This window comes from Poecilia latipinna, unplaced genomic scaffold (assembly GCF_001443285.1).
Source record: "Poecilia latipinna isolate Pla-1442-1.1 unplaced genomic scaffold, P_latipinna-1.0 Scaffold2743, whole genome shotgun sequence".
NCBI lineage: Eukaryota > Metazoa > Chordata > Actinopteri > Cyprinodontiformes > Poeciliidae > Poecilia > Poecilia latipinna.
The window spans coordinates 53,068-61,754 of NW_015115359.1; the positions used below are offsets into that span (position 1 = coordinate 53,068).

General features: G+C 38.4%; 2 protein-coding genes across 4 annotated transcripts in view; one reads left to right on the forward strand and one right to left on the reverse strand.

The window, feature by feature from the left end:
- LOC106938987 (voltage-gated potassium channel subunit beta-1-like) overlaps positions 1–2,561 on the reverse strand; it is a 49,917-nt gene extending 47,356 nt beyond the window's left edge. The window contains exon 1 of the mRNA XM_015021207.1: positions 2,467–2,561. The gene's annotated coding sequence lies outside the window, so the exon portion shown is untranslated. The remainder of the gene's footprint in view (positions 1–2,466) is intronic.
- The window catches only part of LOC106938988 (cerebellin-4-like), a 30,490-nt gene that overhangs the window by 9,730 nt on the left and 12,073 nt on the right, over positions 1–8,687 (forward strand). The window lies entirely within an intron of this gene.

Sequence of the window (8,687 nt, forward strand, 5' to 3'; positions counted from 1 at the left end):
CCTGTGTTTTCCCCCGGGGATAATTTTTTTTTTTGTTGTAATTTTTTTTTTTTGGTGAGGGGAAAAAAAAAAAAAAAAAAAAAAAAAAAAACGCTTCCCAGAGCGGCATTAAAGATTTCTAGTCACGCTGGAATGGGATAAAAAGGAAAAATCCTTCAAGAAGTCCACAAAGTCATCCCCGCATCACATCTACACACAATCATTTTCAATACTCTTTTCTCTGTTCAACTTTTTCTCATATTTTTTTTCACATTGCGTTCCCCCCTCCCCCTACTACTCATCCCCACAGCACAAGTCCATCATCTCTTCTTTTTTAAAAAAAAAAAAAAAAAAAAAAAATTTCACACCCAAACTAGAGGGGGGATCATTGGGATGCATTTCACATACAGAGCACAAAGGAGGTTGTTTCATCTGTCTCAAAAGTGACTGCGTGAAGGCATAATTACCAGATTTATGGAGCTCTATGGATCTCGCTCCACGAGACGCTGGTGCAGAATGTTGACTCAGAGTCAGATACGCTGGCAGAATACTTTATGAGCGTTTGACAGAAAAGGCAAGGCCAACCATCTGTCAACCGCAGCGTCAGAACCGTCGCTTCTGTCAGCGGCGTCTGCCTCTCGGATTCCGCTGTGATGACACCGACAAAAGTCGAGATCTTCTCAGCGTCGATCCCTACAGATGTATCCTGTCGTGTGTAGGTCACGTGCATCTCCTGCCTGCAAGCGGCTTCTTGGTGGGACATTAAGTAACAGCAGGGCGCCGAATAGTTTCTCAAAGCTTTGAAAATGCTCTGCACAAGTGGGGGATTTCTGGGGACATGCAGTGGGACTTCTAGTTCATTCCACTATTAATAATGTCAACATGAGATTCTGTCGAACTCACATTCCTTTTAAGTGCCAACTGCATCTGTAAGATGATAGTTTTTGTCCTCTGCACATGAAAATGCTTAAATCAGGCTTTTTCAGTTAACAGTGTAATTTATGCCTCTAAATCTACTTCTTTTTCCACGTTTGTTCTGCATTTTGGTTTGGTTTTGATTCAGGAATAACAGGACAATATGTCATTGCGAGTGAAACACGGTCCCTTTGGCCTTTCCTATACAAAACAATTGAAAATGTTAAATATTTTTACGACATTGTAGCAGCGTAGGTTTAAACCACTTGTTGCACTCACTTATTGTAACTTGGTAAAACACAGTAAGTCTGTGTTCATTTCTGGTTTTCTCTCAGGGACCAAAACAAGCATGTTTGGTCAACCAATCCTCAGAGGTTTTCTGTGCCTGTGCAGGATTGTTGAACAGATGTATCTGTATTTTCCCATTTCCATGTCTGCCCAACATGTCAGTGCCCAACCTGACGCTTGAAGAGATGATAGTCACGGCAAGGTATGATACTCAGGTCACAGCAATTCCCTGAAATTGACCTAACCCGCCCAGCGACAACAATAAAAGGCTGCCATATCTAAAAAAATGTTTAGAATCTCAACGTTTCCAATCCCGACGACCTTGGTATTTCATTTTGTCAGTAAGGTGCGTACTGTTAAGTGATTTCCCTTTTAGTCGGATAAAGTTGCCGCAAAGCAAAAAATAGTTTCCACATTTGCAACCAGTAAAGAGTCTTTGAGGGGCATTGGACAAATGATAGACAGGAGGCCTCACCTTTACAACCTGGAGCACCTGCTGCTGTCATGTTGGTCCCAGACAGCACAGCACAGTTCGACCAACAACATTATGAGACAGGTGGTCATTACGTTACATCTGACTGGTTTGAATTTCTTTGTAGAAAAAGGACTAAATATCTTACATCGAGCGATGTTTCAACCTTTTTGAGGTTAAGATCAAGATGTATGGCCGATTCTTTTATTCAGCATGAAGATTTTAAACTAAAAATCCAAAATCTAAGCTTTTCCAAATCAACTCAACTGTTTGGAATCAGCTTATTTTACCAAATAGTGTAGCGGATTATGAACATTTCCTATTTGCTTTAATAATCAGCTCTTTTAAAACGATGTTCTAAAGGGCTTAAAGTCAGTTTCATTTGCTTAATGCTATGGAAACCTGCTGAAGGTAGGGGGACGCGTGGCAGGCGGTCTGGTGGCGGCGTCTTGCATTAAACAGCAGATTTATTATCCAGGAGAACCAGGGGATTTCACTGAGCTAGACAGGATCTTGTCAAGAAGTGATGAAAGCATTAGGCGTTTAACAGGATGCTGAGCCGAATCAAAGTTTAATTTGAACAACCAGTGACTCATGAATAACACAAACAAACAGAGAGAATATTCAAACAGGCGTCGAGTTATTCTAACCAGCGGAAGAAAACTCATGCTGATGTGATTTCATCAAATCTTGTTCGGTACACCTTGAAACTCCTCAATCATATTATTGTAATTTGGGGAGTTAGTGTAAAATGATGCTGTTCACAAAGGACACGAAGCAGCTGTTCATAGTTCCCCAGCAGGGATCCCTACCTGCAGACCGTGCAGTCATGAGGAAGAGTAGCTCCTGGAAGCAAACTGGCTTGGTCCCGAGGATGGTCCTCAACAGTCTGCTCCTGCTTCTGCTTGCTCCTGAGGTGTGTGTGTTTGTGTGTGTGGGTGTGTGTGCGCTCCAACACTTTCTGAAAACCAGCTGGTGGGGTTTGAGGTGTGCGACCTGGCTCCCGCCCCCTGCCTCTCCAGGATGGAACTAGGGCAGCGATCCTCTCCTGGCTCCCCTCTCTCAGTCTCTGCATTGAGGTCTCAACCACACGCTGCCTTGAGATACATTTTTCGGATAGACTGATGGGGACCCCTGCTTTAGATAGCAAATCCCTTTCTATATACGTTGCCCTTCATACACGTCTGTGTGCGGGTACAAACCAGCACACGTAAGACAGCACCGGCTTTGTGTCGTTGCAGTGTTCCTATAATACACAAGGACTAATGCATGCATCATTCACATGTTCTCCGACAAAGCAAGCCAAACACACACGCACAAACACGCATGCATACATGCACACAAATAAACTTGACCCACAAACGTTATGAAAGGATATAACAGAGAGGAGGCCAGGGACGGCTCTGCATGCCATACCTGTAACGCCGACTTTATTTTTAGATGTCCATTTATAAGACAAAGGCTTTTGTTTGATCTTCTTCCAGGGCCAGCTTGACAACGTTGCACATTTGCAGTGGAAGGTGATCAAAGCAACACGGATATTTAGGTTTACTTGTTAGACATATCTTTACGATACAGGTGTCATAAGAGGTCAAAACTTGATACAACACCGCGCTCTCCCCTGGGTGATTCACTAAGTGCTGACAGAAACTCGGTTAAAGGTATTCAGGTCGGCTGTGAATACACACATTTAGGAACATGTTGTTGTTGTTTTTTCAGAGGATTTAAGACCATTCAAGAACATTGATGGTTTGGTTTAAACAGTTATGTATCTGATCTTTTCCGCTTATCCAAGATCAGGATGTGAGCGCAACAGGTCCATGAGGGAAACACAGATATTCCTCTCCCAAGCGACAGCCTTTCCCAAAGAGTTCCCAGGCCAGAAGAGATTTGTAGCTCCTCTTGTTTGTTCTGGTTCTGTGCTGGAGGCTCCTCCCAACCGGACCTGCAGAGAAAGTGAAGCAGCAGTATCCAAACCTCCCCGGCTTTAAGATGAGATGAGAAATGAACTCGTATGCGGTGAATTTAGCAACATTACGGAGGAAACTCATTTTAGCCATTTGTGTCAACAATCTATTTCTTTTATTTTTATCCCACTCTCACTCATGAACCAAGGCACCCCGATTCTTGAACTGATCTGACTTACCCCCAGCCTTATTCTAGCTGAGTATCATGGCTTCAAACTTAGAGGAGCTGATTCCACTCATCTGCTCTAAATGCTGCGTTTTCACCAGATGTAAGTGGAAAAAATAATCATAAATAACAAAAATATAAACTTAAAAACATCAGTCCGTGTGTAATTCGTCTATAAAATATATTTTACTTAGTGAATGAACTTTTCAACAATATCCACTCCATTGACTGAGACTGTGCATTGTTAGAGTGTTTGTATAAGGCAAATGTCATTGTAGCATATTTAAATGACCAAAAGCAATAGTCCAGTTGGATTTCATCAGATATTTTAAAGGTCCTCTCTGATACAGTGGATGATTTTATAACAATTTTCCGTCTTTGTGCTTAGCCAAATCTACTCTGCTGACATTCCTCTAGCCTCAGTGTTCAGTCCTGGGCTGGTTGCTCCAATCCAAACTCTCTGCCAGTCTTTACTGACTCCCACATGCAGAATCTGCCATTCAGTTTCTCTTCAACGACCTAAAATCTGTCCTTCTACCCAGGTTTGCCTCTTAGCAGCCAGGCCTCTCTAGTCACTGCCAGCCAGCACAGAAATTCAGTGTCTGGGTCGTTGTGTGTCCAACTCAGGGCCCAGTGGGGTTCCTCTGCCTGACCTTCTGTCTTGTCATTTCTACTCTGCCTTTGTCCACATCCTTTATGATCCATTATTCAATGCAATGAATTCATAGTTGCAGAAATTATCAATTTAAATATAAAAGATTAAACAGTCCATGCATACTCTCTGTTACATGTCAAACTCCAGTCATGAGAAAAGAAAGAGCACTGTCTTTGATTTATGTGTCTTCTTTGTAATTTGGACATATTTTATAGATTCATTTTTTCTATTATTTAGTGCACAAACAACCACAGGAGATTCCAGAGTCGTTACTGAATAAGCAGGCAAAAGGCAAAAACAAAAAATGAAATACATCTCAATACATCTTTGCAACAGAAATTGTTTATGTGTGACTTTTAGATCGCTGTAGAGGACTCTCGGTCCACTTTCGTTTGAATATCCCTTCAGTAAATAGACTGAGTTTTGTTTGAGCATTTGGTATGCTCAGCCCTAATAAGGTCACACCAGCTCAAATCTGGACTTTTGACTTTTCCATTACACCTACGTTTATTTATGTTTCACCCATTCTGTTATCTATCTGCTGATCTTTTCGGGATCCAAGTGCAAATACACAGCCCACTTCTGGCCAGGACTTTGCTGTCAGACGCTTGACCTCACAGATGGGTTTGACTCTAGAATATCTTGGTGATCTTTGGATAACTTTGCACTTTGCAAGTCATGATAGTTTAGAATCTGTTAAGGGTTTTTGAACACAAAGGTAAGACATGCCTTTGAAACTAGGTAAAGAAAATATCATTTTATTTCACATTAATACTCCAGTTAAAATAGAGGAATTATCTATTTTTCCCCCGACACTGTAGAACAGGATACCAACTATTTATTTGTTGTATCTGGCTGCCCTCTTGTGGACAGACGGAGAATATGCCATTTATTGGAAAAACAATCTGATCCACAGCTACATAACAAGTCTGAAGACACAAAATGTTATATTACTAAATGTTATATTACTGATTATAATCAAAGAAATAAATCTAAAGCTTTCCAGAATTGCACACATATACACAAACCAGTCAGACTGGTACATATTTTTCAGGTCTGAGCATTTGAACACGTGCTAAAAAATAAAAAAATAAGATGCTGGAAAATATGTGGGAGCAGCGAGCACCGCTGCATCCACTGCTCCCTCCCACTCATTGTGCCGTGTGAGAGACTGAATCAGAGTTTCTGGTCTATTTCAGTGCCTGGATGTGAGAGGTCTTTTCTTTACCCTTTCCTCTAAGACTAGAGGGATTCACCCACACAGTGTGACTTCTGCAGGAAGAAAGTCAAGCTGGCTGAAAATCAAACACACACAATAATGGATGTTAAGAGATTCACTTTCTAGCAAATACATAATAACAGAACAAATGGATGAACACTTTGTGTTTTCTGGTAATGTACAGTTTTATTTGATTCTTTTATTCTCTAATACAGTCAGAAAAACCCACCAAAGGCATCATTTCTTAAACTATGATGGTAGTAACGGTATGAGAATTACAATATTTCAATCAGAAAATAAAAGATGCTGCTTTTAAACAGTCATTGTATGATTTATATATGTTAAAAAAACTGTTTTAAATGTATTGTGGTAGACCTTAAAACCAGATTTTCAAAAATAAATGCACAACAGGCTATTCAGAGTACGTCCACTTCTGCTTTGAAAAAAAACAACAAAAAAACAACATTGCCCAAAATGTTTTTTTAGTCTGTATTTTGTTGCCTGGTGAGTTTTTCCCCAATTTTAGTAAATGCTCAGTTTAAATGAAATGCATTTAAAACGAGAGGAAATACATAAAGAGTTAAAGCCAAAGTCTGAGACAGGTAACGAGCAAAAGGGGCATTTCTGATACCAGAAATCTTTATTTGCACTCATAAATCTTCATTTATCATACCGTTTCTTCTTGTGAAAGACTGAATTCAAATGTTGACATTATGCCTCTCTCTCATTAAATCTCCATTGAAAAGTTCCTGATAATGAAACGCACTACATCCCAAATAGGGCCATTCCAGTGGAAAGGCAGCGGGGCGATACTGGCTCCAGGAAAAGGTTCCTGGAACAGATATGCAGGTGAGGACTTTAATGTTTGCTCAACCTCCGATGCACATGCCTGCCCTCTTGTGGGCAGAGGAGAAAAAGCAAGCTTTCCGAACAAAATAAACGAAATTTCAATGTCTGAATAACAAACAGCGTAAATCTTAATTATTCTAAAACCACACCTACATTCATAAATTAAACGCTCAAATACAAATGCATCCTCATGAACAATTATAAATATTAAAGTTTAGGAACTCAGTGATAAAGCCTTGCTGTAACTGTCAGTCATTCACAGGTCTACATGTCGAAGTACTGTGGAAATGGAGATGAAGCGTTGATGAATTTAGGGAAATTTGAGGGACCCTCAGCCAGTGTCTGTCTGTGTCCTCCTACTCAGCGATCAGTGCGGAGGCAGAGCGTTTATTCTATTCTGGTCCCTGAAATGTGAGGTCTTTTCTTCACTGCTCCCTCCAAGACCAGAGTGATTCATCCACACGTCTGCAGGCAGAAAGGCAAGAAAAATGAAAAAAAAAAAAAATATATATATATATATATATATATATCCTTCAATGTTGAGTATAATTACATTTGATGGCTGACTTTCTCTGAAGCAGAAATATCTCTAAGATTTTTTTGACTTTGGTAGCGTAACCCTTTGACTTAAACAATATCTTGCTTATTTAAGTTCTGTAAAACATCTGATAGTTTAGATAGAGATAGTTTTAGGCTCAGACCTGTGGTTATTTTAGCATATAAATGTTTATGCTAAAACAATCACACCTCCATTAATTCATATGGAGGTGATGAATGTCCAGCTCCAACACTTCGGACCCTTCTTCTCCAGAAACGTTGAATTCATTATTGTTTTCTGAACCTTATGGCTCAAAAAATAGGGTTGCAGTCCTTAATCAAAACCCATCTTCTTCTTCTTCTTCTTCTTCACTTCATAGCTTCTTCCTCCAAAACTGCATTTACATTTTTTGACTTACCCTCATTACATCAGAAGATGGTGCTGGCGTTTGACCCAATTGCTACAGATGAAAATAGCAACATTTTTCAGTGGATTGTGTAGTTGTCTGTGAGAAATATTTATTATTAAAACCTTTTGTGCAAACAGAATGAATGCAGTCCATGTTTTTAAATCCAGTGGTTTTACACCACTCTCTCCTCAGTGGGGACCTTATCAAAGCTTATTTACCACATTCTGTCAGTACCTCCAAATGTTTGTGAGGAACTCAAAGTTTAATTTTATTTCTAGAAATAAACATCTCTAAATCAAAACAAGAAACAGTTAAAAGTAACAAAGATGGAAAATCATGAGTTTTGGTTTGCTCTCACCTTTCTGGCCGTCACTCATTTACTGGATGATAATGGCAGTCTGTATGAATATGAATACATTTAGTTAAGAAATATAATCTAAATTGTGCAAAATGTGACTGCAACAAAAATAATAATAAAAAAGATAGCAAGTGCATTTGTTCATCTTAAAAAATGTATAAAACCAACCCAATAGCTAAATTACAAAATACTAATGGATTAGATTTACTTAATAAAAAATGTAGCAATAAAATTTTAAAGACAAGATTTAGCGAAAACAATCTGGTTTGGTCATGAAAAAAATTTATGGAGAAGTATGAAAAGAAAAATCAAGTAAAATAAAACATATCTGGGGTTTTCTCTCCCTCCAAAATATATAGAAATTAATTTCAAACCTCTACATTATGTCTTTTCTTCAAAGGAGTTTATAAGACACAGATTTAAAATTGATTGTGATTATTGATATATGGACCTGAAACAACAAAGATCTGTTTTTTTTTTGTCAATCTGTAAACATCTTATGCGAATCTCTTCATACATTCCGAACCATAAAGTCCATGAACAAAGACTCTCTCTTCAAATTGTTTTATATGGATATGTATCTGAGAGTAAAACAGTTGAGCATAATATTAATATTTTAATATTATTTTTAAATTGTATATTTATGGCAAATCTAAGTTTATTTTTAAACAGGAACTCCATCTACTTAAACTCTGCTGGGACAAATTTTTTATTTGGTATATTATGTAGAAGTTATTGTAATCATTTGGAGACAGGGCTGTTTCTCTGTGTTGATCTGTATCTTGGTGTTTTTTTTTTTTTTTTTTTTTTTTTTTAGAATTTTTTTTTTTTTAAAAAAAATTTTTTTTAAAATTTTTTAAAAAAAAAAAAGG